Below are 11697 nucleotides of genomic sequence, written 5' to 3' on the forward strand. Positions count from 1 at the left end.
GTGTGTGTGTGTGTGTGTGTGTGTGTGTGTGTGCGTGTGTGCGTGTGTGCGTGCGTGCGTGCGTGCGTGCGTGCGTGCGTGCGTGCGTGCGTGCGTGCGTGCGTGCGTGCGTGAGCACATGTATCCAGTATGGCGTAGATAGAACATTCTAGACTCTGGTCCAGTAGAGGTGGACTGAGGACATGCTCTGTTAGCTGGTATAGCAGAATTGAGAGATTATAGATCATGTATGGTATGTTCAGTTTTGGCCATCCACGCCTGGCTTGGGTTGCACTGCTAATGACGCAGATGTCTTTTATGATACAGTCACATTTAAGCCATTTAGCAGACTCTAGTATGCAGAGTGATTTGGAGTGTGTAAACATAATACCATCCTTATTGTAGCTTTCCAGGACCAGGGTTGGGAGAAATGCCTAGGTGCTGATACATTCCACAGGTCACTTTAATTGTCACACACACTTCCTTCACCAAATTGCAACTCAAAGAGTAAATAGATTCAGCTGACGTCTTTAAGAGTGGGAATGTGTTTGGGGGATTTGTGGGGTAGGTGCAAACTTTCACTGGCTGTCTATTATTAATATGCCATGTGCAGTGACAGACTGAGCTCGTCGCCTCATTTTAACAAAGGATCAACTGTACGAGAACAGCTAGAGTACATACCATCTGACAGAAAGCATTAAGATGACCCAAAGTGATACACATTTCTACAGTATATTATGGCCATCGTTAACTTAAACCATAGTGTATGTGTGTGTATATCTGCATACTGTATGTGTGTGCATATGTGCGTGTGTGTGTACGTGTGTGTATGCCCGCGTGTGTGTGTGTAAGCGTGTGTGTGTGTAAGTGTGTGTGTAAGCGTGTGTGTTTGTACACGTGTGTGTTTGTCACGGGCCACACTCGGGAGGGTGGGAAACATTTTGACAGAACATAACAGATACAGAACATGATTTCTGTTTAGTCTCAGACACGTCCTGTTGTCATGGAGATGTCATGACAAGTCAGAGTTTGGACACAGATAGAACAATGAGACAGGTATTTCACCGGGTGCAAAAGCTAATTGAGTTCACAGAGTAGGCGTTCCCTAACGGAAATATGCAGATAATAGGATCTCGCGCCAATAGGATCTCGCTAGCTTGTGCTTGGCTCTGCCCACCTTCTTGCTTGTTCTGCCCACTATGACTCATTTGTTCCCATTGGAAATGACAAGCTGTGGTCTATCTTGGTTTAGTTGTAAAAAATCTTTGGTTTAGATGAGCAGCAAAGGTAACCATAACAATGTGGAACAGACAGGATTTCACAGAGTTCCCCCTAGCTGTCAGACACGTGTAGACCTACATTATGCGAGTCCTGCTGTATTAAGGAAGGTGTAGTGTAGGCAACCTCAAGACGTGATGCAGCTTGGTTCCAAAAAGTATAGGCTACGCTATGCAATACACCCGTCATTCACTGGCATTGTATTTAGCTACAGGATCCACTGAATAAGGTCCTTTCAAACTGCTTCCATGAAATCAATGTACAGAAATGTCAGTTTGGCTTAGAGTAGCCTCGGACACCCAGGCTTCGCTCACGTAGTCAACGAGACGCGATTTGTAAGGAAGGCCCCTTGTGACTATAGGGTTTGGAAGGAAGTGCCGCCCTCTTGGTCACACTGACCTTCTATTAGCTTGTCATTAGACAAGATGACATTGTTCCTAACCTACAGCCCCCTCGGTTTGAATCTGTCTGAATGATTACGTGGTGGGTTCAGGGTGGAAAAGTCTTCATGAGATAGTCAGTCAGTCACTCAGTCACTCAGTCACTCAGTCACTCAGTCACTCAGTCACTCAGTCACTCAGTCACTCAGTCAGTCAGTCAGTCACTCACTCACTCACTCACTCACTCACTCACTCACTCACTCACTCACTCACTCACTCACTCACTCACTCACTCTGTGGTCCTGCCTATTAACCACATGTGGTTGGCCACACGCCACAGAGATTTCAGCTGCCCTGCCTGCCCAAGACTCACAAAACAATTATTCAAAGCTGTCTGATGTATGCGTGGGTGAGTGTGTGTGGGTGAGTGATCCAGTGTCTCTTTAGCCTTTTACTGCACTGAGCTAAATCATGGTCACACAGAGTGTTTCTTGGTAGTCTTAAACAAATCTACTTTGAAACTAAAGTATACACCTCACACACATGGCTATGGGCTTAAAAGAAGAAGACACCTGTACCATGTCAGATATAGAGTTGAAATGTATTACATTTTCAGTTTGTATCACAATATTACACTTTATATACATCACAGAAGAGTGAAATATAACAAAACTGTTTGACATAGAAACACCAGATTTTCTAGGTTTTTTGTAAATAACGTTGGTTAATTATGAAATTATGAAAATGATTAAGAACATTCCAGCCATGAGGCCACTACAGGGGGATTTGGTATTTTGACTGCAGGAAAGGGCTACCAGGGTTGTTCAGTTACACAAGTCAGAATGGCTTGGCTGTTTACAACTGGGATGCTTTTATTTCTGTAAACATTGACAGCGTCACTCTCTCTTCCACATAAGATGTGTTTCCGTTGTTTAAAAAGGATAAAACAATCTGTATCAATGACGCAGTACTGTCTGACATGCACAAGCTGTGTTTTACAAAGAATGCAAAAAGTGTAAGCTATTGCAATATGAACTTTGTTGGTGTATAGTCAAAACATGCATTATCTAATTGTTTGCAATGCCAACAGCTGTAAAAACAGAAGTGACCAGTGGGGGAAGAAGAGAGGGAGAAGAAGGAGAAGAAGAGGGAGGAGAGGGAGGAGAATAAGAGAGAGGAGAGGGAGGAGAAGAAGAGTTAGGAGGGGGAGGAGAAGAAGAGAGAGGAAGAGAGACGCGCGCGGAGGGCAGGTAGTATAGGAGAGAGGGAAAGAGATGGAGGAGAGGAGCCGAGAAGAGAGTAGGGAGGTCGCGGGGAGGAGAAGGAAGAAGAAGAGGATGACGGAGGAGAAGGGGAGAGAGGTGGCAGTCGGAGTAGTGGCCAGATCGGAGGTAAGATCAGGTAAGAATGGCGAGATCGGAGTGAGTCGCGTAATGGAGTCGGGTAGAAGTCGGAAGTGGATGGCCAGGTCGGAGTAAGAAGTCGAGGGTAGATGGCAGATCGGGGGTGAGTCGGTAGTAGATGGCCAGGTCGGAGTTAGAAGTCGGAGTGGATGGCCAATGAGTAGGAAGTCGGAGTGGATGGCAGGTCAGGGGGAGAGAAGGAGAGAGAGGGGGGGGCAGATGAAGAGAGAGGAGAGGGAGGTAGGAGAAGAACAGAGTGTAGAAGACGACGAGGAGGATAGGGAATAGATTGTGTGTGGTAAAGTGATGATTGTGGTCGTGTTAGTGAGTGATGGTGGGTGTGTGTTGTGGTGTGTGTGGTGTTGTGTGTGTGTGTGTGTGTGTTGTGTTTGTGTGTGTGTTGTGTGGGTGTGTGGTGTTGGATGGTGGTGTGTGTGGGTGGTGTGTGTGTGTAATGGTGCATGGGTGTGTGTGTGTGTGGGTGTGTGTGTTGTGTGTGTGTGTGTGTGTGTGTGTGTGGTGTATGTGCGTAGTGTAGGTCTGAGGTGTGTCTAGTGAGTGGGAGTAGTGTTGTGTAGTCGAGTTAGTGAAGTGGTGTGTGCTAGTGGTGTGGTGTGTAGTTGTGTGTGTGTGTGTGTGTGTGTAGTGATGTGATGTGGGTGTCTGGGGCGTGTGTGGTGTGTGTTGTGAATGTGTGTGTGTGTGTGTGTGGTGTGTTGCTGTGCATGCGCTGCGGTCAGGTGTAGTGATGGCAACAGCACGTAACACTCATGGCAAAGGGGTACTAGAGTTTATATGAGCTGGCAGCATGCTATAAAAATGCAGGAGCATACAAACACACAGTGTATCAGGCAGCTCTGTACTATCACGCACAAGCACTAAACTACAGCACATTCACAACTCATAACACACAAGACTCAATAGACAACAACACCACTCACTAACACACACTATACTAATACTACAACATCTGGGCCTCAGGTTAGTGGCAAGCATAAAAGCTGTGCGCGGCTAGATGGAGTCACGAACAAACTATGAGTACAGCGATTGTAGTTCAGCTCGAGCTTGCCGCCCTCGCGTATGTCACCCGGTCATGTGGCAGGTAGAGGTTTAAATATCTCGTGTAACACTCCAAGTGTTAGAAAGGTATGTGTGGGTCGCGAGCCAAAACGATGTCCCTGAGGTAAAGATCCGTGCAGCAAACACAGAGCGACCATGCGACACATGGAGCACACAATTCGGCAAGTTAAACACACACAGCAACACAAAGTCGAGACACACACAGCACAACACACACACACCCACTATCGAGCACACAACAACACACTCACGAGACACCGCAATTCCGACACACACGAGTAGAAGTGTTGGAGGGGTCATCATCATCTTAGAACGCTCTTTGACCTTTCTGTTCTTAGTCGGCCTTTCTGACCCTGTACCTCCTGTGTCCACTTGAAGGGAGGGGGTACGCAGAATGTGTTTTCAGTTGATTTGTTCATCTATAGGTGGGTATATACCTGTGCACAGCGAGGTGTCCCACTGGGAAAAACCTGCTTGAATCAGCGTTGTTTCCACATCATTTCAACCCCAAAAATCTAGGTGATGACATTGAATCAACGTGGAAAACTGATTGGATTTGCAAATCTAATTATATGGTGATTTGTTGTTACCTCACAGAATAAGAGCATAACTGGACATTCACTTTTAAATGACAGACCAATGGACCGATGAGCTTTCTAGTGAGAGAACACCATCCATTTCAACCAATGAGCTGTCATTTTTCCAGGGAGAAATAGCTCTTGTCAGCCAGTGACAGTGTTTGACCTGGGCTCTTTTCTCACCAAACTGCTGCACCTGCCCCCATCACACAGACCTGACAGTTTGGCTTCATCTCTCTGCCATGCACACATCTCACAGCCTACACATAGACATGTACGTTCACTCACACACACACACATTCTCCTGCATACACACACACACCTTCCACACAAGCAATCTTTCACAGATACCCACATTCCATTTCCKTGGGGATGGCAACTTTTAGCAGAAGAAGAGAATCAGACAAACCAGTAGGGGGCACTGTCACTACATACCCTGGGACACCAACTACCCACTGCCCAGGCTTCCACCGGCTCACACTCTGTCCACCAATAATACTATGATCTACTTCACTGTTCAACGCTTTGGTTATGATCTACTTCACTGTTCAACGCTTTGGTAGCATCCTCTGTCTGAAACATGGACTGTATGACAAAAAAGCATATTTGTCTCAGTGACCTCTGCATGTGAAGCAGCCACAGTGAACACAGACAACACTTAATGGTACTTATTAAGCTTTACAAGGAAAACCAACCCTAATTGTTCAAACAGTCTAGCTGACTGATTCCCCTTTATTCCAAACTGCCAAGATACCCAATAACATCCAAGAACAACTAAATTTGAAGTGAACCAAAGTTTATTGGTGCTACCCCAAAACTATTTAGTTTCATTGAAATAGAAAGGAAGACTTGGATTTTACTGGACTATTTAAAGTGCCTTTAGAAATTATTCACACCCCTTGACTTTTTCCACATTTTGTTGTGTTAAAAAAAGTATTACATTTAGATTTTGTGTCACTGGCCCACACACAATACCAAAGTGAAATTATGTMTTTAGACATTTTTACAAATTAATAAAAAATGAAAAGCTGAAATGTCTTGAGTTAATAAGTAAGTATTCAACCCCTTTGTCACAGCAAGCCAAAGTAAATTCAGGAGTAAAAATGGGCTTAACAAATCGCAAAATAAGTTGCATGGACATAGTTTTTGAATGACTACCCCATCTCTGTACCTCACACATACAACTTTCTGTAACGTCTCTCAGTCGAGCAGTACATTTCAAACACAGATTTTTACAGATAGTTGTAAATTTAACCACAAAGACCAAAGAGAGTTTCCAATGTCTCACAAAGAAGGGCACCTATTGGTAGATGGGTAAAAAAAAGCAGATATTCAATATCCCTTTGAACATGGTGAAGTTATTAATTACACTTTGGATGGAGTAGCAATACACCCAGTCACTACAAAAATACACCCAGTCACTACAAAGATACAGGCGTCCTTCCTAACTCAGTTGCTGGAGGGGAAGGAAACCGTTCAGGGATTTCACCATGAGGCCAATGGTGACTTTAAAACAGTTACAGAGTTTAATTAATGGCTGCGATAGGAGAAAACTTAGGATGGATCAACAACATTGTAGTTACTCCACAATACTAACCTAAATGACAGAGTGAAAAGAAGGAAGTACAGAATAAAAGAAAAGGAAAGGAATTCACTTAATGTACTGAATACATCTCCCGAATACAATGTTTTCAAGCATTGTGGTGGCTGCATCATGTTGAGGGTATGCTTGTCATCGGCAAGGACTAGGGAGTTTTTTAGGATAAAAAGTAATGGAATAGAGCTAGGCACAGGCAAAATCCTAGAGAAAAACCTGGTTCAGTCTGCTTTCCAACACTCACTGGGAGATAAATTCTCCATTCAACAGGATAATAACCTAAAACACAAGGCCAAATATAAACTGGAGTAGCTTACCAAGAAGACATTGAATGTTCCTGAGTGGGCAAGATACAGTTTTGATTTAAATCAGCTTGAAAATCTATGGCAAGACTTGAAAATATCTCTCTAGCAATGATCAACAACCAACTTGACAGAGCTGGAAGAGTTAAAAAATTATAATTAAGTGCAAATATTGTACATTCTAGGTCTGCAAAGCTCTTAGATTTACCCAGAAAGACTCACAGCTGTAATCGCTACCAATGGTGATTTTAACATGCATCGACTCAAGGGTACTTATGTAAATTAGATATTTCATTTTGTATACATTTGCTAAAAACATGTTTTCACTTTGTTATTATGGAGTATTGTGTGTAGATGGGTGAGAAAAATGTTATCCATTTTGAATTGAGGCTGTAACAGAACAAAATGTGGAATAAGTCAAGGGTATTAATCATTTCAGAAGGCACTGTACAGTCATGTAAAACCAGTCCTGATATGAAAAACACACTGAGGAAATATCATGGATATCATCACAGAGCAACAAAAAACAACGACAAGGAACACCACTCTATACAAAGACTTCAGTCTACAACTCTGGTTCTGATCATTCCAAAATACACTCAAAGGTAATCAACCTGTCAACTGTTCCTAAATGACCCGTGCTGATTGAACAAATACAAACACATTGCATATACAGACACATAAACCAAGTGCCAAGATGTCAACCTGAACTTAACTATACGTTTTTTGTTTTACATGCATCTAAAAGGTTTAATTTATCACAGCATTCACCCTTGTAATCTGACATCATGAAAAAGGTGCTAAGGCTGGAGAATTGGAAGGTGCCTTACCTTTCTCTGTGAGTGGCTGTTTAAAGGGGGAATAATCACTGCAGTTAGACAGATGGAGAGACAGACAGATGGATGTACAGAGACAACCCTGGGTTATGAGCTCCGAACAGCATCACGTCATGGACCTGTCTTATATCTACTACTGGGAGGAGTCAGGGGAAGAAGAGCGCAGAGAGAGAGAGGGGGGGGCAAGAGAGAGAGAGGGGGGAGAGGGCGAGAGAGCGAGTGAGAGAGGGGGGAGGGCAAGAGACAGAAGAGAGGGAGGAGGGTGGAAAGAGAATGAGAGAGGGGAATGGGCAAAAGAGAGAGAGAATGGGAAAGAAAGAGTAGAGAGAGAGAGGAGAATAACAGGTGGAAGAGTCCAGACTTCAGTAAGAATAATGGATGGAAGAGTGCAGATGACTAAGAATAATGGGTGGAAGAGTGCAGACTTCAATAAGAATAATGGGTGAAGAGTGCAGAAGACTAAGAATAATGGGTGGAAGAGTGCAGAAGACTAAGAATAATGGGTGGAAGAGTGCAGACTTCAATAAGAATAATGGGTGGAAGAGTGCAGAAGACTAAGAATATTGGGTGGAAGAGTGCAGACTTCAATAAGAATAATGGATGGAAGAGTGCGAAGACTAAGAATAATGGGTGGAAGAGTGCAGACTTCAATAAGAATAATGGATGGAAGAGTGCAGACTTCAATAAGAATAATGGGTGGAAGAGTGCAGACTTCAGTAAGAATAATGGATGGAAAAGTGCAGAAGACTAAGAATAATGGGTGGAAGAGTGCAGACTTCAATAAGAATAATGGTGGAAGAGTGCAGAAGACTAAGAATAATGGGTGGAAGAGTGCAGACTTCAATAAGAATAATGGATGGAAGAGTGCAGACTTCAATAAGAATAATGGGTGGAAGAGTGCAGACTTCAGTAAGAATAATGGATGGAAAAGTGCAGACTTCAGTAAAAAATTATGGATGGAAGAGTGCAGACTTCAGAAAGAATAATGGATGGAAGAGTGCAGACTTCACTAAGAATAATGGATGGAAGAGTGCAGACTTCACTAAGATAATGGGTGGAAGAGTGCAGACTTCAATAAGAAAATGGGTTGAAGAGTGCAGACTTCAATAAGAATAATGGTGGAAGAGTGCAGGAAGACTAAGAATAATGGGTGAAAGTGCCGACTTCAATAAGAATAATGGGTGGAAGAGTGCCGACTTCAATAAGAATAATGGATGGAAGAGTGCAGACTTCAATAAGAATAATGGATGGAAGAGTGCAGACTTCAGAAAGAATAATGGATGGAAGAGTGCAGACTTCACTAAGAATAATGGATGGAAGAGTGCAGACTTCACTAACAATAATGGATGGAAGAGTGCAGACTTCAGAAAGAATAATGGATGGAAGAGTGCAGACTTCACTAGAATAATGGATGGAAGAGTGCAGACTTCAGTAAGAATAATGGATGGAAGAGTGCAGACTTCAAAAGAATAATGGATGGAAGAGTGCAGACTTCACTAAGAATAATGGATGGAAGAGTGCAGACTTCATAAGAATAATGGATGGAAGAGTGCAGACTTCAATAAGAATAATGGGTGGAAGAGTGCAGACTTCAGTAAGATAATGGATGGAAAAGTGCAGAAGACTAAGATAATGGGTGAAGAGTGCAGACTTCAATAAGAATAATGGTGGAAGAGTGCAGAGACTTAAGAATAATGGGATGGAAGAGTGCAGACTTCAATAAGAATAATGGATGGAAGAGTGCAGACTTCAATAGAATAATGGGTGGAAGAGTGCAGACTTCAGTAAGAATAATGGATGGGAAAAGTGCAGACTTCAGTAAAAAATTATGGATGGAAGAGTGCAGACTTCAGAAAGAATAATGGATGGAAGAGTGCAGACTTCACTAAGAATAATGGATGGAAGAGTGCAACTTCACTAAGAATAATGGGTGGAAGAGTGCAGACTTCAATAAGAATAATGGGTGAAGAGTGCAGACTTCAATAAGATAATGGGGTGGAAGAGTGCAGAAGACTAAGAATAATGGTGGAAGAGGCCGACTTCAAAGAATAATGGGTGGAAGAGTGCCGACTTCAATAAGAATAATGGATGGAAGAGTGCAGACTTCAATAAGAATAATGGATGGAAGAGTGCAGACTTCAGAAGAATAATGGATGGAAGAGTGCAGACTTCATAAGATAATAATGGATTGAAGAGTGCAGACTTCACTAACAATAATGGATGGAAGAGTGCAGACTCAGAAAGAATAATGGATGGAGAGTGCAGACTTCACTAAGAATAATGGATGGAAGAGTGCAGACTTCAAGTAAGAATAATGGATGGAAAGTGCAGACTTCACTAAGAATAATGGATGGAAGAGTGCAGACTTCAGTAAGAATAATGGATGGAAGAGTGCAGACTTCACTAAGAATAATGGATGAAGAGTGCAGACTTCAACAAGAATAATGGATGGAAGAGTTGCAGACGTCAATAAGAATTATGGGTGGAAGAGTGCAGACTTCAGTAAGAATAATGGGTGGAAGAGTGCAGACTTCAGTAAGAATAATGGATGGAAGAGTGCAGACTTCAGTAAGAATAATGGATGGAAGGAGTGCAGACTTCACTAAGAATAATGGGTGGAAGAGTGCAGACTTCAATAAGAATAATGGATGGAAGAGTGCAGACTTCACTAAGAATAATGGATGGAAGAGTGCAGACTTCAGTAAGAATAATGGGTGGAAGAGTGCAGACTTCAGTAAGAATAATGGATGGAAGAGTGCAGACTTCAGTAAGAATAATGGATGGAGAGTGCAGACTTCAGTAAGAATAATGGATGGAAGAGTGCAGACTTCAGTAAGAATAATGGATGGAAGAGTGCAGGACTTCACTAAGAATATTGGATGAAGAGTGCAGACTTCACTAAGATAATGGGTGGAAGGTGCAGACTTCAATAAGAATAATGGATGGAAGAGTGCAGACTCAGAAAGAATAATGGGTGGAAGAGTGCAGACTTCGAAGATTAATGGATGGAAGAGTGCAGACTTCAACAAGAATAAATGGATGGAAAGAGTGCAGACTCACAGGGAATAATGGATGGAAGAGTGCAGACTGTCACTAAGAATAATGGATGGAAGAGTGCAGACCTTCATCAAGAATAATGGATGGAGAGTGCAGACTTCAACAAGAATTAAATGATGGAAGAGTGCAGACTTCATAAGAATAATGGATGAAGAGTGCAGACTTCAGTAAGAATAATGGATGGAAGAGTGCAGACTCCACTAAGAATAATGGATTGAAGAGTGCAGACTTCAGTAAGAATAATGGGTGTTAGATTTGGGATTATTAGTCGTGAATTAGCTGCTCCTAGCCACCTGGTCCAGTTCAAACTGTGGGTCAGCTGCTGAGTCAGGGGCTTCCACAATAGGCCATCACTGGACGTCATCTGCCAGCATTGGCCAACTCTCCTCTGAGGGGACTGTGTGTCTGAGGGAGGGGGATTGTTACCTTAGACATCACCAGCCATGTCCAGCCAGTCAACTACTGATGACTAATGATTAATAACAAACGATTCATTATTAATGACTAATGATTCATTACTAATAACGTATGATTAATAACTAATAATTAATGACTAATGATAAATGACTAATGATCGATAATTATTGACTGATGATTAATGACTAATGACTGATGATTAATGTCTAATGACGTACGTGTAAAGTCAAGTAGTTAAAAACAGCTGAGTAGCCTCATGTTGCAGTGGTTCTCAACTGCTGTCCAACGCATTGCACTTTTGTTGTCCTAGCCTGGCACTAACACACCTGTGCATTCATGGAGGACTGGAGTCAACCACTTAAACACTGTTCTAGTGTGCTTTGTTTTCAGTAGGTGGGAGTTGAACTGTTTTATTGTCAAGGATTCCCTGTCATTCTCTGAAAGTGGGCTGTGGGCATTCAGACTGATAGAGCTCTACTGTACACACACACTTTGAGTGGCGGTGTAAAAGGAACACGTTAGTCAGGCTGTAATGAGACCGTGTGTTTGTCCCTAGCCTTCAATTCTCTTCCTGTTCCTTTAACGAAGCCTCAATAAGCCTCAGGCACCTCCCATTGTTTGTGTGTTTGTGTGTGTGTTTGTACAGTTGAAGTCGGAAGTTTACATACACCTTAGGCAAACACATTTAAACTCAGTTTTTCACAATTCCTGACATTTAATCCTAGTAGAAATCCCCTTTCTAAGGTCAGTTAGGATCACCACTTTAATTTAAGAATGTGAAATATCAGAA

The 11697-nt window shown here is 42.5% G+C and overlaps 1 protein-coding gene across 1 annotated transcript in view; it reads right to left on the reverse strand.

Annotated features, from left to right (window-relative positions):
• LOC111979542 (collagen alpha-1(VIII) chain) overlaps positions 1-7529 on the reverse strand; it is a 28708-nt gene extending 21179 nt beyond the window's left edge. Inside the window, exon 1 of the mRNA XM_024010142.1 lies at positions 7428-7529. The gene's annotated coding sequence lies outside the window, so the exon portion shown is untranslated. The remainder of the gene's footprint in view (positions 1-7427) is intronic.
• Between the last annotated feature and the right edge of the window lie 4168 nt (positions 7530-11697).

The sequence above is a fragment of the Salvelinus sp. IW2-2015 genome, linkage group LG2, assembly GCF_002910315.2.
Source record: "Salvelinus sp. IW2-2015 linkage group LG2, ASM291031v2, whole genome shotgun sequence".
NCBI lineage: Eukaryota > Metazoa > Chordata > Actinopteri > Salmoniformes > Salmonidae > Salvelinus > Salvelinus sp. IW2-2015.